This window comes from Lemur catta, chromosome 2 (genome assembly GCF_020740605.2).
Source record: "Lemur catta isolate mLemCat1 chromosome 2, mLemCat1.pri, whole genome shotgun sequence".
Taxonomy (NCBI): domain Eukaryota; kingdom Metazoa; phylum Chordata; class Mammalia; order Primates; family Lemuridae; genus Lemur; species Lemur catta.
The window spans coordinates 105,834,083-105,860,883 of NC_059129.1; the positions used below are offsets into that span (position 1 = coordinate 105,834,083).

A 26,801-nucleotide genomic window follows, 5' to 3' on the forward strand; every position below is an offset into this window, starting at 1 on the left:
TCAGTGGTTGGTTTTTCCAGGTCTACCACCATGAGTCATCTCATTAGTAGACAAAAAGACACTCCTAACACCCAGTATATTCTGACAGTTTTTGAAGCTTTATGGGGTTGGTGTGGGGGGAGGAAAAAATACCAAAAGTATTTTTTATTGTACCCCAAATTGTTATGGTATCGTAGTGAACATATTTGTTTATTTGCTTCCTCTTCTGGATTGTGAACTCCTTGAGGGCAACTTCTTATATCTGTTTTTCTTTTTTTCTCCTGATGCACAAAGCAGATACTCAAAGTTTTTTAATATAAGAGTGACTGCCTAAATTAAGCAAGCAAATTGCATTTTATTAGTCCATAACATTGCTCATTAATACAAATAAGATAGAACTAGAAATTTCAGCAGAAATGAAACCATCATAAATTACGATAATTTGTAAATTGTGATAATTCACATGACAAAATTCTGAACAACAAAAAGAAAATGCATAGAAAAAAGCATTAGCTATAAATTTTATTTAATCCTGCAAGAGGCTGAAAAGGTTGGAGTTGCATACACAGCTTAACCTGATCTTACAACTCATCAAGTTTGAGAAGGCTGGGACATAAGAGCAGAAGGGACACTGTGAAGCACATTAAAAATTACCCCATCTTCAGTCTACTTGGGTCTCATTCTGTAATCAATGGGAAATTTTCCTGAATAAAGGCTGGAGGATACAGTATATCAGATTCACCTGTTTCCAATAAGGTTATTTATTGCTATTCAATTCACATTTCCCTCAGGTTTTGGCAAGATTATAGAATTTATTCTCCTCTGTAGCAGCCAGCCAAGTAAATCACATTGCACACTTCCATTGTCACACATTTTTCTTACCTATCATCAGTGGCTTTATTTCTTTGTCCCTTAGAGTATCTTAAAACTTAGTTGTACAAGCTGACCTTTTATAATTCTGCAATTTAGTATTATTGTTTCCTTCCAAATATTTTCTTAACAAAAAAAATGTTGAAGAAAAAAAGTAGAGCAAGTCAGGTAGTTTTCAAGAATAAAACCAGAGACAAGGTGATAAATATTATGGACAAAACATTTTTCCTTGTAGACAAAAAGTACCAGTTGATATTAAAATAAAGACTAACACTATCTCTACTGCAGGGTCTCAAAGCACTTCATTAGAAGTAGAGAAGCAAAAAGAGCTGCATTAGAGCAGCCTGTGGACTCCCCTAAGGACAGTAATAGTGAAAACAGCCCACTCGCCCTGCTTGATGCCAAGCATTCTTAGTGAGGAGCCCAAACTCCTGAGATCTGCTCAGGTTATGCTGCACTATAACTCACTCAGTGGTGTGCGCTCTCTCTCTCTCTCTCTCTCTCTCTCTTTTTACTGACTTTGGTAGACAGCCCTTTTGGTAGGAGAAAAGCCCCAACCATTCTTCTTTTACTTGTTTCCAATTTCCAATGGGAAAAAAAATATTGGTGATAATATTATACCACATCATACTATATTACATTATACTATTACTATACTATATTGTACTATTTGATAGTATTACTATTCGATACTGTTAACATACTTTACCATAGTATACTTATACCATTCTATATGACATGTAGTAGACTGTAGTGTACTATCCTACTCTATGTTATACTATCCTATACTATGTAATTCTGAAAGGGGAGTTTGTGAATATATCTACTTTAGTGATAGAGGTATAAGTGATTCATCTTTGAACCACAATATATAGTATGTCAAAGTATAGCTACTATAAATTGTAGGTCAAAAATACTATTCATGAAAATGGAGATCACTAAACACTTCAGGGTTAACTAAATAGCTCATGATAATCTAAGTAGATAATAGTGAATTAAAACTAACAGTAATGTAAAACAAGAAACAGTAGCAATTAAAAACCCTGACCAACTAAAAACTACACTGCTGAGGCACTGATGATATTCTCTTTCTGAAATCTGGGGACATTTCAATGTTGTGTGTGGATTTGCAGGAGTGTCCTCAGTGTTTGTTGCCCAACAGTCAGGTTCTTGGTCAAGTTCTTGGTTCCTGATAAATTCTGACAGTCATCAATTATAGGTTATGAGTGGCAAATTAGAAAAAAAAATCAATAACTCACTATTAGCAATTAACCCCCAAAGTGCTTTTTAACAGGACCTTGCCCATATTTGGGGTTGGAGAACTTGCCATTGTGGGCACTGGTCACTCTCCTGGACAGATATTGTCCCTTGACCCTCACCACTAAATGCTGATGACATCATTTAGCCTTTGTAACTATTAAAAAGACCAAAGCCAAATGCTTTCTAGTGGGGGTAGGATAGTACTAAGAATCATACTGCTTGTAAGAACTCAAGAAACAATTGGTGCAGGGGCCAGGAGACACCACCCTCTCAAGTTGCCTCATTGACTCCGAGTCTGACCAGTCCATACTCTATTAAAAGCTGTAGATAAACGTTTCTTAACATTGCATCATAGGAAATAAACAGTCTGGTGTCCTTTACTTACTCAGTGACCCCAGATGAGGTTTTTAGCTTTCTTAATTTTGAGAAGGGGATAATAATATCTGTATTAAGTTCTTTATGCAATTTTATGCAAGGTGCTTTATTAATTATAAGTCACAATGCAAAAAGGTATTACTAATTTTAAAGTTTAGGGATTGCTTTGGGTTATGTGTTCATTTTCAAACATAGTGGTTACAGGGCTTTACTATAAGCTAACCAAATATTCCTGGGCAATGAATACAATGAATTTAGCTAAAGCCAAACAGGGAGGATAGGAGTTAAAGTACACAAAGGATCATAGCAATCATTGGTGTGTGAACAGCAGACGTTAGCCCAGTTACAGTAAATTGGAATTATGGGTTTGGTGAGGGGGAGCCTGGGCTGTACAAATTTTCAGAATCACTTTATTATTGCTATACTATAATGTGTATGATTTTTGTTTTTTTATATTCTGCATTGTCAGTGAGACCGCACATTCTCTGCAGTCCATTCAATCCAATTAAGCAAAGTTTCATTAAGCACATGCTAAATTTTGGCACTGTTTTTGCTTTGGGAATTGCTAATTATACATTTTAAATCTTTTAAAACTATGTATTCCTAGCTCCTAGCTCCTTTTGTATTACTAAACAAACAAACAAAAAAAAAACCAAGCCTTTTTTTATGTATAAATTTTTTTTTTAAACAACTTCCCTGGGCATAATTTTCAGCACTTTTTTCTCTGACCCAATTTTCTCCTTTTTAAAGTTTCTGCTTCCTACACTTTTTTCTTCCTGTATTCTTTCAACTTTTCTATTGAGTACTGTTTTTCTTTTCACCAACTCATTAAGTGGTCTTAGAATAGACAATTTGGTATTTAAATTCTTGATACTAATTTCAATAAAAAGAAAATCATTAAGCAGATGAAAATTATTTGTTCCTGTTCCAATTTTTATTTTGAAATCTCTCATAGTAGGAATTGGCATGAAAGTACAAATTAAAGCTGGTTAGAAATAAATCACCTCCACTAATTAAAGAATATAACTTCAAATATTCTAGGTGAATGATTAGAAGTCAGAAGGGAAAAAAGAAAGAAATGGGAAAAAGGAGAGAGAGAGGAAGAAATACAAACAAATGTGAATGTTTATGTGTATTGGTGAACAGTGACATAAAGTTCAAGTTTGTTCTTATTTCAAAATAATGTAGAGAGAGAAAACACTCAGCTAATAGCAAATGGTGAACTTTTGATGTATATTGGGATTTTTTTTAAATCCATGAGACTTTTTGTTCTTATAGAATTTTGACATGATACCCAGGTTGTTCATAGCCTTTGATTTCCCCGTCAAAAGCCAAGGCAGTAAAATTGATATGCCATCCAAGGCAAAAACATATTCTGTTGTGAATGGATTAGATGAAATAAAATGGAAAGGTTGCTAAAACGCTTAGACAAAATATTCATTACTAGTAGTAATTACAAACTGAAATTAGGAAATAAAAATGCCATACGAACAGACATGATTTTGTAGCTCCATTTATCTGTGTGCCCCTCTAGGTATATTCCACATTTTCATTGCATAATTTGAAAGCAAAAGCCTGTTGTAGTCTTGGACCTCAATTATATGAACAAAAAATGCATTAAAAAAATCTGTGATCACAATTCATGTTTTAAGGGATTTCAGCTTATTTTAGCTATTGTAGCAGCTGCTCTGGTTTCTGAGAAAATGATGGACAAGCAAACTCCAGCTTAAGCAGCGGCAATGTGAACACCAACTAATATGAACTGGATTAATAGGAGCTGCATTCAATGGCTTATTGTAAAAGTTAAACTGATGTTTTATTACAATTTCCAGAAGACAAATGGACCCTCTGATGTATTCATAATGAGCAAGTATTGTACTTAGTTAAAGTTTGGGCCACTTTTGTGTAATTTGGATCTAGGTTTAGAAGGTACCAAGGAAGGCACTCTGATCACTCAGATCAACTATATTTAGATAGAGCTCTCTCAGAATTTGCAATAAACCGTGATTGGCCTTTGTCCAATTCAGGGACAACTTGCTATTTGCCAGACATCTTAGCTATAGTTATTATAAAATTCCTACTTAAATTGAGACAAGATTTACATACCTTTATCTTCCACCTTTTCTCCTTGATCTGCCTCATGTCTAAATTCCATATTCCCCAAGGCAGCCTTCAAATATTGAAGACAGTTTTCAATCCTCCACTATATCTTACCTCCTTCTGGCTAAACATTCCCATTTCCTTCAGGGTACTCCTCAGCCTTTTTATAATCTTAAGTGCACTACTATGAACACACTTTGTTTCTGCTTCAGTTAAATGCAGCTTTCAAAACATAATGCATGATTTCAGGCATAGCTGCAGGTATGACCAACTTAGGATAAGAGAGGCCATTATGATCTTTGTTCTAGACACATTATTACAAATAAAATCTAATGTCATATCAGCTTTTTGGCAATTATATCATGTCTCTAACTCGTACTGAGTTAATAATCAAATGAGTGTCCAGAATCTTTCATGTGTGTGTGTTTTTTTCCAGTTCTCAATGTGCCTTTTTTTTTTTTTTTGACTAGAGAATGGGACTTGATATTTATTCTCATTCCATTTTATTTTCTCAGATTGGGCCAGTGTTGTAGCCAGTATAGATCCTTCTGAATCTTGAGCCTAGCTTCCATTGTGTGAGTTATTTCTCAGTTTCATGACATTTAGCAAGTTTGATTGCCAGGGAGCCATTGGTTCCTATGACTTATTCTAAAAGCCATTTTTGCAATAATAAAATTAAAGATAAAATTATACAAATGTTCTATATGATGGCTATTACATGATTTTCTTCTTAGTAACTTTAGGGATTTTTTATGAGTCTCATGAATATATTTCCTAAAATTATGCCATATTCTATTAAAATAAAGACTTCATTTACTAAGACAAGTGTTTATATATGTCAGGGAAAAATGTGTTAAAACCAGCTTTCATTAATAGATTGCTGGATTACATAGAATGACCTAAAAATTGTTTCCATTTATGACACTGTAGTAGTATATAAAATACTTGGCATAACAGACTAAGCTAGAAGAATCAAATAGAATTCAAAATACACTCTGAATGCTCAGAGGCTTTGGAATTATTGAAAGATCCTGTTAGGCAGTTACTAATGCCTAAAACATAATGAATGGGAAAAAATATCCTCAAGTAACGTGCACATGTTATGTGCCCCACACTGTCTTATAGCCTTACCTGATGGGAAATATGATAGAAAGACACATTGTCACACTTTGGAATGATTTTGTGATAACTGGCAACCAGAGCGCAATATTTCAAGCATGGCGACATAGCTGTGGGTGTGGTCTGTAACTATCTCTCATGGATCCTTAATCAGAGGGCTTTGTGTTAATGGAGTTCCTGCTTGTTCATTAGACATCAACTGGGAGTTAGTAAGAGCAGCACTGCAGGAAGTCTCTCCTCTAGGATACACAGAGCTTCTTTCAATGAGGGCAGGCTGGGCCTTCTACAAAGTTGTAGTCATCGTGAGGGTGGATATTCCAAACTCCCAATATATTTCCCTATGGGGATCTCCTGCCATTCAGTTAGGAGATGCAAGAATATAGGGTGATATTGATGTTTTATTGCCCTTTTCTCATTTGCTGCCCTAGAGTAACGAGCACACCTCTATTTTAGTATTCCTCCTCTTGAGCCCTAAAACCAGGGGGCCAACATTCACATTCCATAAGTCCTGGTAGGGAAAACAAATGTCAGTAGCAGTTTATTATTTCCTACTAACAAGTGCATTAATTAGATTGTAAATGTTTTTATATATTTAGAGAATTCCCAATATTATATAACATTTTAATAGTTTTCTAATTAACTTAGACATGTTTACTTTTGCAATTCCATCAAAGAAATCTCTCTCCATTTATCTCTATCCAAAAAATTTAAACTAAGGCAGTTAACTCTAAATATATTGCCTGTGTTTAAAACACCCTCAACTTGCCTGTTTTGTCGGTTAGTAGATGCTTCATTCTAGTTAATATTGTCCTTTTAGCCTTTCTCCCAGGTACAGTATTTGTCTTCTGGCCTTCAGATTAAAACATTCTCCGCAGCTTCTTCTCTTTTCTTTATGACATTCCAATTTGAGATATTTCCTCCTGTACCCCTGCCCCCAGATATCTCAACATAAAATACAATCCCAGTTTTAAAGTATTTATATTCTCCTGGGGAGCAAGGTGAAACACGTGTAGGGCTGTCTTGCAGCACAGGAGAGGCATGTCAGATTTCTTTATTGGCATCCAAAATATTTCACAATTTTATCTCTACTAACTCCCAATCCATCTTTGTCCCCACTCACATCCTCAATTCACATATGGTGAACTCTAAAGTCAAATTGCTTACAAATCTTCTTATTTGTCCTATATACATTTCTGCCCCTTTCTTTGCCTATAAATGGTATCTCAAGACCTTCCTCTAGGGCTACAGTGCTCATTTTACCTATTCTATTTTTCTTTCCCAGAAAAGTTCTGCTTTTTCCTGTTTTTATGCTTTTACTCACCCTGTTTTCTCTCCTTGGAAATGTCTCTTATTTATCCTTGGGTGTTTAACTGCCTCTTTATGAAGCTTTACTTTAACTCATCAAATGAATTAGTGTTTTCTTTCTCAGAACATCTGAAGATATTCATCTGCACCTTCCCTACAGCACTTATCACTTTTTAACTTGTAATTTGAAATAAATTTAGATCTACAGACAAGTTGCAGAGTTCCCATTATAACCTTTAACCAGCTTCTCCCAGTGTTAATATCTCACATCATCATAAAACAATTATCACAATGAAGGAATTAAAACTGGCATAATACTTTTAACTAAACTCCAGAGTTTATTTGGATTTCACCAGTTTTTCTAATAAGGTACTTCTTCTGCTCCAGGATCTAATTCAGGATCCCACTTTGCATTTAATTGTCATGTCTCCATAGTCACTTCCAAACTGTGTCAGTTCCAGACCTTTTTTTTTTTTTAAATCTTTCATGACCTTGAAAACTTTTAAACTTATAACAGCATTACATTTATATATGTATATTTCCTCACTCTGCTGTAAGTTTCCTGTAAGATTTGTCACTGAGACACATTTTTATTCCCAATTGTGTCTAACACATGAGAGGAGCTCAATAATTACTACTTAATTACATGTCAGAAACAATTAGATAGGATAGTAGCAAAATCTACATAATTAAATACTGAGTTGTGTGCAATAGAGACTTTAAATTGTTAGAAATGTTAGAGAGCAAAAGACTGAGAAATTGTAAGACAGACACCTCTTTTTGCACATACTACATCTGGGCCCATTTTCTCTAGGCCCCTAGAACGGGAATCACTGAAGCTCCTGGCCCTTGAGCTAATCACGGCACATGGAAACCTGGTGGCCAGAAGAAAGGGCAGATGCAACCTCCGTCCCAGCACCTAGCACGACTTGTTGGATTTCCCTACCAATAGACCACGTGTGTCTGCCGCAGGGATGGGTCTGGGACACTTGCACAGATCACTGAGCTAAAGTAATTATTTCCTACCTGTCTTACACCCTGGTTTCTGTCTTGTAGATTTCTGTTAAAAACTCAGGACAGAGAACTCCAGTCTTCTTGCCTGGGATCCTGAACCCTGGCTGGTTCCATTTCTGGTTCTTCCCATGAGTGACTGATGAGTGCATCATGATGCCTTAAACCACAATGCCAATACTCAATTACTCTTTGGCATCTCCTGTTGCCAGGCTGTCTCCCAGGCTATGACCTTCCTGACCCTGTTGAGGCCAGGAGAATCCTGGGCTGGCAGTCTCAAGCCTCCTGCATGTTGTCCTACTCAATGGTTGTCTTCCTTGGCCATCAAAGCTTCCTTTCTGCTCCCACCAGCCCCTACCACTAAGTCCCAGCAGACTTAGCAGTATAGTTCAGAATTGTGCCCATTCCCCTTAACACTCAGCTGTCCTCCATTATTTCACTTTATTCTTAATCTCAAATCATTATGCTACTGGCATGAGCCTCTCCCTTCTCACTGCTGTTGTACAGACTGCACCTGTACTTTTCCCCTCCTGCTACATTGTTAGCTTTGGCCTGCTGAAGAGTCCACTCATCTTCTGGGGCCACAGAAGCTTTGTTTTGTTTTGGAGGGATCTATTTACTGACATTTCAAAGAGGGAATTCTTTAGTTTCAGTTCCACACTGCATCCCATTCAAATCTTTCACAAAGATTCAGAAATACCATCTGACAGGATCAAGAGCAATTGAACTAATATCTGTTGGGTTTTAGCCGAAGCACTGCTGCATAATTTTTCATTTTCTTTGGAAGGCCTTACCACAAAGAGAAAACATGCCTAGTCGGGTCCCACAGAGGTGTTTTGACATTAGGCTTAATAAAGCATGAAGAACTCATTAATAAATAATGTTCTGCTAGGTTAACAAATAAAGCCGAATGCATTGGCTAGACTCTAGAGTAAATCAAATCATTCATGCAGACCTGCGACTTGTTAACTTGCAGCAGCCTCTTCGCAGCAATCTGGCAAAGCCCAATGCAACAATGCACACATAAAACCAGCGTATCATAAATGCATACACCTTCAGTTACTATATAGACTGTTAATTTTTTTTCTTTTACACTCTGTGGGCCTAAAATAGTAAACAAACCTTCACTAATGCTGATCAGGAGGCATTCCAATGATACTTTTCATCTTTGCTAGCAGGACAATTCCACTCATCAACATGTTTACCCAACAGTAGACACACTTATAGACACGATTATTACATCCTCTCATCTCACATTCACTGTCTTATTACCTACAGGTAGTTGATAAAAGTGAACTAGAGAATGAGCTAATGTGTGCAGGCAAGCTAGTTTATTCTGCCAAAATGGTTTCTGACGAACTTTTTATTCTGACCCAGAAAAATCTTCAAGAGAAAAAAAAAAAAACAGAGAAAAAGAATCATTCTAACTTTTTAAAAAAAACTGAAAGTGCAATACTTCTAAAGAATGTTTTCCTGGATTTTGAAGTTTGCATGGTTTTAGTTGGATCGAGATATCATGGCCACCTTTCCTAGGTGAAAGGTCTGGGGGCAGAGAAAGGTGGAAGGGAAGCCTGGGTATGTGAGGCAGCTGTATGTCTGTGGTGTTGCTGGGACGCTGAAGCCAGCTGCTGCTTCATGCAGCTCTTTGCATAACTCTGAGCTGATGGACAGCTGTCCAGTGTCAGTTAAGCATGACTCACTGGCTCCAGCTGCTCAACAATCTGGAGGGACAGAATCTCCCGCTGCCGCACACTATTGGAACTGGCCGCATTCTCCCTCCACTAACCGGTTTAGCTGGGAAGCCAACCACCATGCAATAAGATACAAACATTTCCAGGCAATGTTTTAATGAAACAACTTGTTGGGTGGGTTCAATTTCAACTGAAAGGCTTTGCCAACCAAGCCCATATGCACAAATTTACACATCTTGCCAGACCTTTTATGTGGTTATGATGACAAAGCCATTAGGCTGCCATTTAAATCCTGTCTCAAAGCTGCAGGTTTAAAGCAACCATTATCCTGAGAATAAAAGTATTCTATTAAACAGTCCTACTTGAATATTTTCACAACCCTCTCTATGCTTATATATATGTATATACTATACCTATTATATATAGTTATGTAATTATATAAAGTTATACATTTACAGTTTCTTCATCTTCAAGTTATAGAAACAATGAAAATGAAGGAACAATCAGAGTTCAGAGTGTTCATGACAAGATTTCATTTTTAAGAAAACAAGAGAGGCCATGTGGAATAGTAGAAATGAGAGCAGTCTAAACCCATTGAGCCTTACAAAGTACTTTACATGAATCATCTCTTTTAATTCCAATAGTCCTATGATGTTGGCAATATTATCATCTGCATTTTACACATGAGGAAATTGAGTCTTCGCAAACTGAAGGTGCCTAAGGTCACACAGCTAGTAAGCAGCAGAACTGGGGACCTGAATTTAGGCAACCTGATTCCAGAGCTCACACTCTTAATCATTATTCTATACCACCTTGTATATTATCGGGAAATTTAGCCATGGATGGCTGTACCAGTAATCTGGAAAAAAATCGGACACCCTTCCCCCATGCCCCTGCATTAAAATGAGTTTAGGGTTAGCCTAAATATTTGTTACCCTCCTATATGATTCTAATAAACATTAAGCTACCTACATATTTAAATATTTTGCTTCCTATAAGTGATGGCTCTCAACACCAAGGTACAAAACAAAATAAAAAAGAATATTTTCATTTTGTTACCTGAACAACTAAGCAGTTCTGGTTTCAGTGACAAATGTCTTTGATATTTACCCAAATATATATTAGTATGAATAATTTTCTTCAGGAACTAAACAATACTCAAATTTCAATGCTGAAAAATTTGCTTCTTTTGGAAAAGAGGAAAACTTGGTTGAAAGTTTACTGAGCCCATCAGTAGACATGAAGTTTTGAAGGAAAGATGTGGTTTCCTGAGGAGCTGAAAGCGAGCTGGGATTTGAACAGTCTACCCTGAAGAAATGGGAAACACGATGCCCTGAGTAGGCCTAGCATCAGGGTTGTATTATTTGATCCCTGTTAAGAGTCAGACACCTAACTTTTCTATATCCAAAACACTCTTGCTGTCAGCACATGAATAAAACCTTTTTTGTACCTATTTTTTTGCTTATGCTTCTGCATGTGCTGAACTTATTTACATGTGAAATAGAGAAGGAAAATGTATGATGGTCATGTCAATCCATATAGAAATTTCTATTTATTATTAACTTTTGTGTAATCTGACTTATGCCTCTGTGCTTTCCTTCCCCAAATAGATTGAAACTGCGTTTGGTACATCTTTGTTACCCTTAGAGTGGTAAGTAGAATGTTTTAAAAACAATTCTACTTTCCACAGTGAGTGATTTATTATGCAAGTCTAAACTCTAGACAAAAATGTGTAAATGCAAATAGTCGGTGCCCCAAGGCACAATTGCTACCTCATAAGTATTTGGTTATTATATTACATTATATTGTCTGTCAAGCTGTACTTCCAATCACATTATTTTTATTCTTGCCAATTTACATAATGTGTGAAAAGACAATGAAAGGCAAAGGTATGTTCAATTTTACTCAGCCCAAGAGGCAAGCTATGACACCCTTGAACACACAGGTTTACCTAGAGGGGATGTGTGGCCCACTAATCCCCTTGTTGATCAGAGGACAATTCATCTATGAAGTGATTAAAAATGGAAAACAATGTTCCTTTGGGAAAAGAATATGCAAAAACTGTTGTTGCCTTCTAAATTGTATACATATTCATAGGGGAAAAGGGGAGAGGAACAGGACAGGGATAGACATTTCCAAGGACATTACTAAGGGCTTCAGACAAAATGAATTCAATCAATCAAAAATAAGCATAAATTAGTTATTTTCACAGTTTTTTTTCATTGGTAATCTGAAATATATTAGCTTTGTATTTTCTTAAGTATCTTTTTTGGTTATTATTAAAATAATAAACAGTCTAAAATGCTTAATGCTAGAATGCTAATAATTAGCCATCACATTAATAGGAACCAGATGTAGTTTTAAATTATAATTTTCAATTAACTTTACTTATTAATAGAAGACCTTAATTAAACAGTGTCATGGATATTGGAACAGATAGAAGATTCAGTTTTTAGCTTCTTAGTCCCATTAGCTTTACAAATGTACAATAATAGAAGTAAAAGCTGGGTGAATTATTTATTTTCCTACTTCATTCACTAGCAGACAAACCATGAAAACCTTGAAAAGTTCACAAAGTACTCATTAAATCTTCTGGACCCTGGGTATTTACAGCTGTTTTCCATAATCATCCTTATCAATCATTTAGAGCCCTGTACCTAATGTCATACATATTTTTTAATTTACTTAAAATTTAAATTATATTGGTTTAATAAATGGTATGCCTAGAAACACACATGAAAATTCTATTCTGTGCAATGAGAAATCCCCATTTTATCATTATATAAAGCCATAGTTATATCCTTCACTTCAAGGAAATTTAGAATCCATTTGTAAGAACCAAATGTACAATATTTTAAGATGTATTATAATATTTAAACTCAGAACTTTCTTTGAAAATAAATTGATACTGCTTTAATTGTTTAATTTTTTTTGCATATGAAACTCCCTAGGCCTAGCAGACGGTCTTTTATACTTTTCTTTGTGTTTTGAATGTATTACCTTTATGCTCTATTAAATCTACTGAAATTATTTCCCAGTGAGTTATATAATTTTCCCTTATGAAGGTTCAGAGAGTTTTCACATGAGTCTATTATTTCCTAAGGACTCTGAGGAACCCAGGGCACAGGCGTTACTCAAATTATTTTCTAAACTCAGCACTTTACTGCTTATAACTTTCTCCATCTACAATTCATTGAAAAATAATACAACTGTATTTCATTTGTACCATATATATTGATTAATAGGTAAGTCGTTTGATGGCTTCATAAATAATTTCCTTTATTTTTCAAAAAAAATCTCAATAGATCATTTTCATTAAAAAGAAAAACAGTCACATTCCAGTAATGCTGATGAGGTTATCAAATAAGTAAGGCCATTTCTGGGAGCTTAGGCACACTCACTAATCAGAGCACTTTGTGAAATTCAAAAATATGGTCAACTCTCTTTAATTTTAAGAGAAACATTTTGATAATAGGCAATGGAAAATCTTAGGTAGAGTGAAATCATAAAAAACATACTGGGTTGAGTTTTAAAAGCATAGGTTTCTGTCCCAGTTCTACTACTAACTGGCTTTCTGGACCTGCTCACACCATCTAACCTGCACAAATTACTTACCCTCTATGAAACTCAGCTTTCACACCTGTAAAATAAAGGCTGTTGTACTAGAATTTATGAAGTCACTTCCAGCTCAAACAGGCTGTGATTCTATAGCACTGGTACTTAGGGATGTACGTGGTAATCAACATAAAAATACTTATCGTGGCCTCACAAAATGAACTAAATTAGGAATGACCATAGGTTATTTTTTAAAAATATGTATTCAAATGTAGAGTTCAGTCCTCATTTTTATGATACTCCAGTAAGAATTTTATCTAATGGCTCCATAACAAACGAGATGCTTTCAAAATCCAGATTAATTCTGCAAGTTAACATACTCCTACCTGACATTTGGGTTTTTTGAACTAATTAGGCTTTGCTTAACACCACTGACAAGGATTATAGTTATGGCAGTACTATAAAAATTTAAAATTACTCTATGCATTCTAAACTATCAGGGAAAAGAAAATAAATTTAAATGTAATATACTTTGTTGTTTGACCCCTGTGGAAATCCTGCAGCGTTGGAGAGCATTTGTTAATTAGGCCACCTGTAATAAAACCAAGCAAAGAACACTTAGGCTAAAAGTTAGTAAACACATGCAGATGATTGCTTTGATTTGGGGAAACTCTAAGGTAAGTGTCTCGACTACGAACATCAACAAATAGAAGCTCATCATTAAACACAGAAAATTGCACAACCACTATTTAATCATGACTATATCTTCCAAATTTTATCCACATATTCTGATTTTAGACAACCAGACTGAACATAGAAAACATCTGCCGGAAGAGCTGATACCGTACCGGTATCAAGCCGTACTGGATCTGATCTCACTTCCCATATCTTGTCATATTATTTCTTATCCATCTTATCTTTTTACTTATGTTTTATATCTTTTATACCTTACTGTAGTCTGTGATACCACATTATTCACTTACTTGTTATGATTATTTTTTACTGTCTGCCATGCCCCAACAATGCCATGAAAAAAGAGATTCTTGTCTGTTTTATTCAATGAACAGCCTGACACAAAGTAGTTATTAACCAAATGCTTGTTGAATGAAGAAATGAAGTAGTCATTGAATTATAATGTATCCAGGAATGGCTCTTGGTTCTCAGTTGACATCACTGTACAACACATAAGTGTACATCTCTCCAGACCAGAACAAACACACACATGTCCAATCAGTATAGTTTAGAAAGTTCATATTGAGCATGGCTGGGCATTTACTTTTTCTGTTATTAAAAATCAATCATTAAATTTGGCAGTGTTGATCAGGCACGATGAAAATGCAGATGTCGTGGCACAGTGCGTACACACCTTGTTCATGAAGAAAGAGCAACTAATGGAAGAGTGAAGTGAATGATCTGAACAAGGCATGAAGACAGAATAGTTTGTGGCTGTAAAATTTTGTCTACCACACCCATCTCATCTATTTGATCTTAGCCAACTGGAGGAAATTGCCATCCAGAATTTCCTTATTCAAAAATCAGACCAATGCCTTGGTGACTTACTTTATGGTAATGTGTGGTTTACAGAGTTTAAGTTGAATTTATACAGATATTATTCTAATACCAGCAGACAAAAGATGGTATATGAGTAATCTTTACTTTCTCAAACAATGTTAGGAAATTTTGGCCCACATGATTGGAATCTAGTAGAGAGAAAGAAATTAAACTGAAGAAAATTTATGTAAATTAGAAAGGCTGTGCTAGCTAGGAAAAAATGCTACTACAAAATATAATAGCTTCATTTAAATTTTTGCTGAAGTAATATATCATAAAGGCCAGTGTATTAAATTTTCATTTTTGAATATCTCTTATTTTAATAGGAGTATCACATGCAAACATACATGACATTTCTTCATAATTTTAGATTAGAAAAAATAAGCTTTTTTCCTTCATAATTTTTCATGCTCTACAAAGTTTGCCATCATAAACCACTTTGCATTTATTACAAATAGGTATTACATTAGAAAAGCAATTCAACAGTATTCCATTTCATCTGTGAAGCTAAGCAGCTTTGCATTATAACTAAGTTGAGTTAATGGGACTGTGTTGAAGAATGTGTTACCCGGGTCTGAAGTTACCTAGTTGTGTCTTACTGAACTTAGGAGTCTGCAAAATGAAGGCAGGAAACCTGCTGCGAAGAGGATAGGAAAATTATTATAATCTGCATTCCTAAACTGAACAAGAATTTTTGCTCAGCAGAAACCTCTTGACTGTAATAAAAACTCTGAAATTATATCCTACTGTTGAGAATACCTGTTTGGGATGGGGGAAGTCCAAATATTCCACTTTCCTTCCAATCAAATAAGTTTTGTGCATACATTTATAGCCCTAGTCAGATTTCTTTCTTTTCAAAAAGAAAAGCAACTTGAAACTTCTTTTTACTGATAATGAAAAAAATTTTGTGGTTAGTCAAGTATTTCATTTTTGGTTAATAGGTAGTTTTAATTATCTTTGATATAAAAACACTTTGTCTTGAACATAAATTTTAATATAAATGTTTTGCTTTATTATATAGAAGATGACTTTTTACACTTAAAAAGTCTTTGGTTCACCACCTAAAAATGGGCTATTTCTATTTCTTGGGATGTCGTTAGAAGTTAGGTTTATTTGCTGAAGAAACTCCTGTGGTAGCTCTCAAAGCTATTACTTATTCATGATCATATACCTTCATTATATGTTATATTCATCAGCATTGATTATAGAGTCCCTCTTTTGTGTTAGTTAATGCTCCTTGGCCCTGAATTTTATGTTTTCTTTTTTTTTTTTTTTTTTAATTTTTTTTTTTGAGACAGAGTCTCGCTTTGTTGCCCGGGCTAGAGTGAATGCCGTGGCATCAGCCTAGCTCACAGCAACCTCAAACTTCTGGGCTTAAGGGATCCTACTGCCTCAGCCTCCTGAGTAGCTGGGACTACAGGCATGCGCCACCATGCCCAGCTAATTTTTTCTATATAGATTTTTAGCTGTCCAAATCATTTCTTTCTATTTTTGGTAGAGACGGAGTCTCACTCTTGCTCAGGCTGGTCTCGAACTCCTGACCTCGAGCGATCCACCCGCCTCGGCCTCCCAGAGTGCTAGGATTACAGGCGTGAGCCACCGCGCCTGGCCATGTTTTCTGATATTAATATTTTAACTCCTAATTTCTTTAGGCTGCATTTGCCTAGTACACCTTTGCTTATCCTTTCATCTTCAAAAATTTGAATTATTTTGTTTTGGTTGTATCCTTGTATACACTTAGAACTGGGTTTTGCACTGTGATCCAATCTGAACATATTTTGTTTTAAAGAAATAAATGCATTTTTTACATTTATTGATATTAAAGATATGACAGAGATATTGTCATAACATTTTAAGTTTTCTGTTAAAGGTTTTGAAAGTCTTATTATATGGTCTATTTTCCTTGCTTAATATTTGTAGCTTCTAAAAATACAGACGTTCTTCTAATTTATAATATTTATAAGTTTCTATAATAAGCTATAATATAATGTTTATAACTTCATAATCTTAATTTTTTTATATCTTTAGGATAGTTATTATTTCCCTATTATGAGTGATAGGAAAAGTAGTATATATTTTTCTCTCTCTCCTCCCACTTTTACTAGCTAATGTTGGGTAATAACAGTATCTTCCTTAGAATCTTTTTTTGTGTGTTCTTAAATCTGCTTATACTTGTATAGCTTGATTGTCAGTTTAAATGATATCCATTGATTCCTAGATATTAAGAATAAAGCAATCAGCTAACAATATATGCACCAACTTTCTGTTGTATCTTCCTAATTTTTGTCAGTTGTTTTAGTTCTACATTGTCAGGATATTACACTTTTATGTTCTATTCTGTTACCCTATTTATTTTAGATTTAGGTCTACAGTTAAATATATTCAATGCTCACAATCAGGTTTTTTTTTTTTTGCAGTAGGTTCTATAGTCACTTTTTGGTTGGATGGAACTTGTCCTCTAATAGTTGCTTCGTGAAAAGCTCAGGATAAAAATATTTTCTGAGCTCTTTTATGTCAAGAATATTTGCCTCTAGCCTTTACACCTTAAAGAACAGCTTGGTAGTTCATAAAACCTGTGGTATTCACTTTCCGATAATGATGGTGAATTCATTATCTAATGTGGCATCCTATTCATTGTTCGATATCTTAGCTGTTACTAGTTTTTCAAGTTTTGCCAAAATTCATCTCCTTAAAAACTTCTAATAGAGTAACATATAGACTCTTCTACATAAAACCCTTCAAATATTTCTCTTACCCAGGATAAAAGTAATTAGGCATTGAAAGAAAGTTCTTAAGGCCAAAAATGTCCCTAAAATACCTTTTAGTAGACTTAATATTTTGTTTATTCAGTTAGCTCAAGTCATTGCATAGTGCTCTTTTAAAGTAAGTTAGAGTTTTTATCCTAGGGCTGGAAGGGACCACTTCAATCATCTGGTGCAAAGGCCTCCTTTTAGGGTGAAGAAATGGAGGTGCTGGAAAAGTTAATTTCCTTAAGGATAGGCCACTGCTAGGAAGCTGAGCCAGGCTTTGAACCCTAATAACTCCTAGGCAAGGACTCTTTCTGCTGCACTAAGTCCTTCAAAAATACAGTGATCAAAACTGTTTCATTGCACTTAAAGAACTCAGTGTATGCCCCATTACATAATTCTGTTTGATAGTTAGCATTTCATTCTATATACCAGGTATGGATGACACATGGAGGACAGCTGTATCAGAGAACTTTCAGTGGGTTTTGCTGTTCATCTACATACATTGTCACTTTTATTTCCTTTTTCTTGAAAATGAGAAACTTCAGACAAATGCAGATTCAGTTTTCCTATGCTAAACTCTCTAAACCATCATTTTGAAATAAAATTACACAGCTTATGCTTAAAACATAAGGGCCAGATTTTATCTTCAAATACACCACCCACTCTCTAACAGCAGAATTTGGCCCTAAAAACCCATTAACAGATATTGTCATTAAACTAAAGAGCTAATTACTTCAGATTCAGACAGAATGAACAAAATCATAGGCTAACCGCAGCTGGTAGTAATAATGGTGAGACTAACCGTATGTTACACTAGAGATTTAAAGAACAAAGACATATTAACACTAATGTAACCAAACATATAAAATTATCCTCCAAATGGAAGAAACTATTGTAGTTAGAAAATTCTTGAAGACACATTAGAATTATCTGATATAAGATACAAAGAATTTTTCCAAAGAATTAGTTGGCATAATTTGGAATTACCAGTGTTTAATGAAAAAGGAAACATGGAGAATTTTGTCTTGCTATAATAGTCCATAAATGAAGAATTATATCTAAAAATTATTTTGATCTAATTGGAAATCCTATTCTCATACTCAAATAAGTTTAATACTACAAGACACAATACAATACCTTTACTTTCAGGCTATTTGAAACAACATTTACAAGGACTTTGTTATAATTCTACAAAAGTGAATTTTTCAGATAACTAGATATTTTCCCAGCCCTTTAGAAATATTTTTAAACTACATTAATAATACATACTTTAGAAAAAAGTTCTATAAACCTTGAGAAGCAATAAATATCAATGATAATTTTATAAATTGAAGATAGCTACATTATTTTGATTAAATAATATTTTTTATTTAATTTTCTCCCTATGCATCTATAGTTTTTTAAAAATAAAATGGGGATCCCATCATAACATGGTTTTGTAACTTCTTGCTTTCATTTGCAGTATATTATGAACATTACTCCACAATAATAATTGTAATTTTAGTATATAAATTTTAATTATTTCGCAACTCCTTAAATAGAAAATAATAAACACATTTTAATTGTTTTATATATCTCACAGAGTTAATTATTATACTGTTTCATAATAACACTAATGCTCCCAAGAATTTCCTACATATTTAAATCTACTTTCTCCTACACTGATGGCCCCAGATGGCTCTGTTGTACTAAAGCTGTACCTCACTTTTAGTTCCTTTTCCCTCTCCGCATCAGATTTCCAGACAAAGCTAAACAACCCTGAATTAAACCAAATTTGCTGTTTTCATTTCTAGATTAATGACAAGAAAGGTTACCCTCTGACAAGTAACATAATTAATAATTTTTAAATTCAATTACATTTATAAGTTCTTAGATATTTCCTTCACTTTTTCAATCTTCATCTTGGAGGAAAATTTTCTCCTACCCTTCTTATTTAAGAAATTATATTGAAAACACTTGCTTAGTTTCTCTTTGTTGAGAGTCATACCTGACCAGATTTTTGTTTATTGCTCTTTGTATTAGACTTTTATATGGCAAGTTTGGAAGAGAAAATGCTGTTATACATGAGGGGACTGGACTAGAAGATCTCAACTTTATTTCTGCTCTAAAACTTTATGCTTCTATGATTCTATAAAGCTTGTGTACTGTATTCTTTTGTTGTATATTTTACTTCCTGAGTATTGAGACTGCCTTGCTCAGGTTCCCTGAAACTACATTGTAAGTTTTCTTTAGGGAACCACAATTTAAAAACACAGTCTGATAAATACACCAATGATAATGAATGTGACTCACTTGAGGACACAATTCCATTCTTTCTACACCTGCTCCTTTTCCAGCAATAGATAGATAAATAAATAAATAAGGTGGGGGGAGAAAGGGGGGAGAGGGGGAGAGAGAGAGAAAGGCTATCTATGTTTTTCCAAAATGAAATTATTATAGAAGATTTGCACTAAAAGGTATAAAAACTTTATTAAATTTTATTTGGGGACTTTATCAAACAGTAAACTTGTGTGTTGTATATATATTTTAGGATTTTATGTTCACGTATGGTAATCTTACTACTGAAAAAAGTTCTGATAACAAGTGCATATGAAACTTCGTTATTATAGTTAATCCACTTCTGTAAATTTTTAATTTTGATTACTGGAAAAAACACTGCCTTATTTTATGCATATTATCATATTTAATTTTCTATGCATAATACTAATAGCTGATATATGTAGCTAATTGGCACTATAGGGATATAATTCCTTTTGATGAAGGATTTATTTTTGCTTTTCAATATTTTTTGGACTAGAAATTCTACACAATGTGAACAAGTACATGCAAGACTGATAGAGAGAGAGAGAGAAAGAGAGAGAGAGATGGAAATGTCTATAAGCGTGAAATTCAATCAAAGGATTTTGATTAAAAACTTCATTCTTCACTGTAAAAAAATATAATATTGAACTTTTACAAAACCATCACAATTTAAGATCTGAATATGTCCTTACCAATTACTTCTTTCACTGAAATAAAAAAGAAAACCTTTTATAAACTTAAAATTGCAAACAATAAAAATAAAGTTGCTAAATGATGTATAGCAAACAGAAATATAATAAAGTGATATTCAGTAAATGTACATGCAACCCATTATAAATATATCACATGATTTATAAGTTATTTGCTAAGAAAAAAGAGTAGTGAAAGATGTATTAAGCAGATCTGTTGTTTTGAAATCTAAGGCTGAGTTTTCAAAATGAAGAGAAAAAGATACAATCCTCAAAATGTAGCCAACCCTGGTGATAACTCATTATTTTAATCTTCCAGATATTTCTTATAATTAGATCCAATAACCCTAAACATCTAAACAAATTAAAACATTACACAGAACAGAGTAACAGCTAATAAAAGCAATGACAGGGCTGTCACTCTGGAAGAGAGAAAGGGACACCTGGGGATAAGTCCATCATATTGGACTTTAAAAAGGAATCTTAATGAAAATTAATAATTCAAATTAGGGGAGTCAAAAAGGAAGCACTAATTTAGCACCTCTGTGCTAAAATTACCCCTTCCTTATTTATTCTTGTGACTAAAGGAAACAAACAACGTAAAAGCTCAAGTTTAATACAAAGTTTGAAAATGAATAGTAGATTACTTTGAATGCCAATTTCAGTGTTCCTCAAAGGCCTAAGACTCACCTGCATCAGGATCATGCGGGCGTGGGTAACTATAAAAGTACAGATTCCTGGGCCACATCCTGGCCCTGGCAAATCTAAGTTTCTTTGAAATATGCCCAGGAATCAACATTTTAAGGATTCCCCCCCTTGCCTTCATTTGACTCTTATGCACACTAAATTTTGAGAACCACAGTATGTCATGCTTTTTGGTGTGAGACAGATGATCAAATGTCAAGATTTCCACTTTTAAGCATTGTATTTTATTTCCCCTTTTTTTCCTGTGGAACTGCACCTAGGTGGCTATTTTTCTTACATTAAATAACTGCTTTCGCTTTTTAATATTTCATTAAAACATATCATTCACTTTTGATGTAATTAAGAGTTACACAAGAATGTGAGTTACCCCCCAAATTCACTTACCTTCAAATCCTTGTGCTCATTCAGAAAGTTTGACACATCTGATGAAAGCTTTCAAGACAATGTAAGTGGTGGAGTCTCTCTTTAATTTCCAAGGGTTTTAAGACTGGCTAAGGAGATGCCTGAAGTGGACACCAGAAATGTCGTTGAGGAGACACCAGTGCTGAAGCCAGTGAGTAACTGATTATCTCTAAACAGAACAGAAAAACAAACAAGTGATTGGTCACCTGTAATGCATAGAGAATCTGCTGTGGAGAAGGTTATTTTCAGTAAACTAGCAGTGTTACTAAATTTAAACTTGGCCTGGGTTTGCTGCTCCCCGATTTAGCACAGTTGTCATTTAAAATTTCATGTCATTGTGGAGTCAGAATTGTATGATGCTGCTGCCTGCAAAGAGTTCTGGTTGAATTCCTATTGCTTTAATTGACTATTTTTTCTAAGCATTGCATCAAGTGGTATAATTACTAATTTTATTTTTGATATGCAGGTGCTACATTTTGCTGTTGCATGTCTTTCCAAGTTAGGGTTGATGAGGTCTCTTGGAAGTATTTCTTTACATGAAACTCTATCACATTCCATAAAAGAAAAAATGAGATACTTTTACTAACTCCACATGGAATTATCTGGTAGTTTTGCTGCATTTCCTTTTACATGGGCAAAGCTTGCCAAGATAGTTAGGCATAAAGAAGAATGATATCTTTTTTAGTCAATACATGTTGTCAACTCAGTGAAACCAAAATTCTAGCATCTTTGCTGAATGGGTTAGGCAGAAGTTGGTAGTGGTTAATAGAAAAAGAGAATAAAATATCTTTTTAAAATTGGTAATCAACCATGCAAGCGCTCTCCTAAAGAGTAGAGGAAGAAAATGTACAGATAAATATAAGATCCAATATAAAATGATAAGAGTGTAATATATTAATACATGCAAGTACAGAGTCCACTGTATAACAGTAATTCTTATGGAAGATTCTCTTGTCTGGTCACCACAAAACCATTCCCGACTATCCTCTTCCTTGCCATGTCTCACAAATATGGACTAGAAAATCAAAGGTTCACCTTCCTAGTCTTCCTTACTGCTAAGAGTGGTCATGTGACCGTATTGCAGCCCATAAGCTATAAGAAGAATGCTAGGTAAGAAATCCTGGCAGAATTTTGCTTTATTGATAAATAGAAAGATTGCTGCTCCTCTTCTCTCTTCCACACATTTGTTTGCCTTAAACGAGGACGTGATACTTGGAGGTAGAGCAGCCATCTTGTTATCATGATGTCAAACACAAGGAAGGTCCAGAGAAACACAAAGACAGGCCCTGTTATTGATGAACAGCTGAACCAACACCACTAACAGCTTTCTCTGGAATTCTAATTGTTTAAACCATTTGGGGTTTCCTGTTCCTTGCTGGTTGACAAAATGCTCAAAAAATTTGCTAAAAGTAAGTGCCATTGCACTGATTGTAGTGATATCTATCTTTTGACTCTTTAGAGTGTAATCTGTAATAAAGAGAAATTCTCAACTCTGTGGAGTCAGAAACAGCTTTCCTTCTGACAGCAGTTGGAACTTCCCTTTTTTCCTGAGTCTCAGGAGAGTTGTTTATGTGGGGAAAAAATGGGAGAGGAGATGATGGTAACTAATTGGAACAGCATGGAATGGAGTGCCTAGCTCAGGGCTAGGTTTCTAAGAAGAGAGTCCAGCATTATGATAGGAAAAAGGTGGGATCTCATCTTTGCCTCAGTGCCAAGGCTATCACATTCCTTGAAATCTCAGTGGAAGAGATTGAAGTTCCACCTCAAAGTTCATTCTTATTATCTTGCTAAGTCCTGTGGATTCTTTGAAATATTTTTCACGTTTATCACTTCACTACTATCTTCCTTTCGTTAACATTTCTTCCACAACATCAGTTCAGGCTTTCACTAACTCTTTCCTAGACTATTGTCATAGGCTTTTAAAAAGATTTCTCTTTTTATTTTTTCTTAAACATTGCAGTGTATCCCAAAATTGCCTTAAGACTTAACTTTTTAAAACACTGATTTCACTGGATCCCTTTCCTGTTAAAAACACAAGAGCTCCCTTTGGTCTACTGGATTAAGTGCAAGGTCCTTAACCTGGCATAAGTCTCCCTATAATATGGACCTTTCTAAATTTTCTAACCCCTTTTTTAACACCCTAGGTGGTTTGATGGGAGAATTTACACCCACTCCAGAGGTGCACCTTAATTAGGTTAAGATAGTCAGTGTATCTCAACCTCTACTTACAATAATAAAGATGAATATTTGACCTTAATAGGTCAATTGATCTCCATTTTGGGGATTTGGCTGCCCTATTATGTTAAAAAGTACTTTGTATATCTCATTGGACATGAACATGTAAATATCTAGCCTCTGGAACTACTGGCAGCCATCGTGGGATTGTGAGAGGAGAAACTCCCCTAAATTATTGAACACCAAGGAAACAGACCTGAGAAGTGGAAAAAGCAGAACTGAGTTCCTAGCATGTTGTTTCAGTCCTAGACAGAAACTTGATGGCTGGAGGAATACCCCAAACTTTTCAGTTATACATGAATCTATAGGTTCCTTTTTCGGGTAAACTAGTTTTGGTTGCTATTTCTGCTACTTGGAATTAAAAAGATATTTCAATCTATTTGTTTATGTTTTTATTGTGTACCTATCATTTCATTCATTTTAACTCATCTCTCCTTAATAACCATATTCGACTTCATTTTTCATGACTCAGCTCCCCTCCCCATAAAACCTTTCCAATTTCTCCTAATTCACAATGACAGAATCCTAATCAAAACCACTTTATTATCCATTGTATACACTAATAAGGGAGTTCGTCAAGGTCTATGACACTATCATTTCATGATGATTCTCAAATCTTAACTTTAGCTTAAACATTTTTTTCTTATCTCCAGACTTTTACTTCTAACTGAATAGTTGACATCTCAACTTAGATGTTTTGAAAACTCCCCCAAATAAATTTGTCCATAACTGAACTCATAAAAACTTTCCTCTCAGACCCAGCCTTCCTCAAGTATTCCCTATTTTTGTAAATAGCACTATTTTCCATTAGTTTGAATAAGCCAAAAACCAAGGTCTTCCACCTTTTAAAAACAATTCAGAGTAGATTTGATCTTTCTTTTCTCCCTCAGGTCCAGTATCTGATCATCAAATTCTTTGATTTTACTTCCTAAATCTATTGTGCCCTTTTTCTCTATATATCCTCCTCTTGCTTCTCCTCCTCCTTCACCATCACCACCATCAAAATCTTGTCTGTTGCCTAGAATACTTCTAGGCTTCTGCCTGTCACCCATCATACATTTTGTTTCTCTCCAATATATTCCTCATGGCATCTAGAGTGATCTTTTAAAACTACACAATTATTCACATCAATCCCTTGTTTAAAGACCTTCAATGCTTCCCACTGTTTTTAGGATAAAGACTAACATTGCAGCCTCATATGATCCAATCCCTGCCTAACTCTCCAGCCTCATCTCCCTAGGTGACAGTGACCCTCTTTATCTCATTTTTAGATACTGAGTATTCAGCAGAATGCTTAGTACATAGTAGGCACTCAAAAAATATTCATTGGATAAACAATTTTCTTGGCAACAACTCTTGAACCATGAGTCACCTTGTGTTATTAATTTTTACTTTATATTTTATTTTTAGTACTACTTATAAGTATATTGAAGACAAGGATGTGTCTTATATTTCTTTGTACCCTATAGCATAATGCCACACAAATAGTAACGGTTCAGAAGATATCTGATTTTATTTATTTTTTATATTATTATTTTTTCTTTTTTTATTTCACCGTATTACAGAGGTACAAATCTTTAGGTTACATATATTGCGTTTGTCCCACTGAGTCAGAGCTTCAAGTGCCTCCATCCCCCAGACGGTGTACACTGCACCCATAAGGTGTGAATATACCCATCTCCTCCTCCCTACTCCCATCTGCCTAACACCTGATGAATATTACTATTATATGTGCACATACGTGTTCATCAGTTAATACCAATTTGATGGTGAGTACATGTAGTGCTTGTTTTTCCATTCTTATGTTACTTCACTTAGCAGAATGGGCTCCACCTCTATCCAGGATAATACAAGAGATGCTAGGTCACCATTGTTTTTTGTGGCTGAGTAGAGCTCCATGGCATACATAGACCACATTTTATTAAACCACTCACGTATTGATGGGCACTTGGGTTGTTTCCACATCTTTGCAATTTTGAATTGAGCTGCTATAAACACTCTAGTGCAGATGGCTTTTTTATAGAATTTTTTTTTCCTTTGAGTAGATGCCCAGTAATGTGATTGCTGGATCAAATGGTAGTTCTACTTGTAGCTCTTTGAGGTATCTCAATATTGCTTTCCACAGAGGTTGTACTAGTTTGCAGTCCCAAGAGCAGTGTATGAGTGCTCCTATCTCTCCGCATCCACGCAAACATTTCTTGTTTGGGGACTTTTTGATAAAAGCCATTCTCACTGGAGTTAAGTGATATCTCATGGTGGTTTTGATTTGTATTTCCCTGATAATTAGAGATGTTGAGCATTTTTTTCATATGTTTGTTGGCCATTAGTCTGTCTTGTTTTGAAAAGTTTCTGTTCATGTCCTTTTCCCACTTTTTAATGGGGTTGTTTAATTTTTTCTTGCTGATTTTCCTGAGCTCTATATAGATTCTAGTTATCAGCCCTTTATCAGATGTGTAATGTGTGAATATTTTCACCCATTCTATAGGTTGTCTGTTTGCTCTCATGACAGTTTCCTTGGCTGTGCAGAAGCTTTTTAATTTGATCAGGTCCCATTTATTTATTTTTGTTGTTGCTGTGATTGCCTTTGGTGTCTTCTTCATAAATTCTTTGCCTAGGCCAATGTCTAGAATAGTTTTTCCAATATTTTCTTCTAGAATTCTTATAGTTTCATGCCTTAGGTTGAAGTCTGTTATCCACTGTGAGTTGATTTCTGTGAGAGGTGAGAGGTGTGGATCCTGTTTCAGTCTTCTACATGTGGCTATCCAATTCTCCCAGCACCATTTATTGAATAAGGACTCCACTCCAGTGTATGTGTTTGTCTACTTTGTCAAAGATTAGATGGCTATATGATGATGGTTTTATATCTGGGCTGTCAGTTTTTTCCATTGATCTATGTCTCTGTT

General features: G+C 34.8%; 1 protein-coding gene across 4 annotated transcripts in view; it reads right to left on the reverse strand.

The window, feature by feature from the left end:
- The window catches only part of HS3ST5 (heparan sulfate-glucosamine 3-sulfotransferase 5), a 264,574-nt gene that overhangs the window by 135,327 nt on the left and 102,446 nt on the right, over positions 1-26,801 (reverse strand). For all 4 annotated transcript variants that reach the window (XM_045542293.1, XM_045542291.1, XM_045542289.1 and 1 more), the window contains exon 2: positions 21,646-21,832. The gene's annotated coding sequence lies outside the window, so the exon portion shown is untranslated. The remainder of the gene's footprint in view (positions 1-21,645; positions 21,833-26,801) is intronic.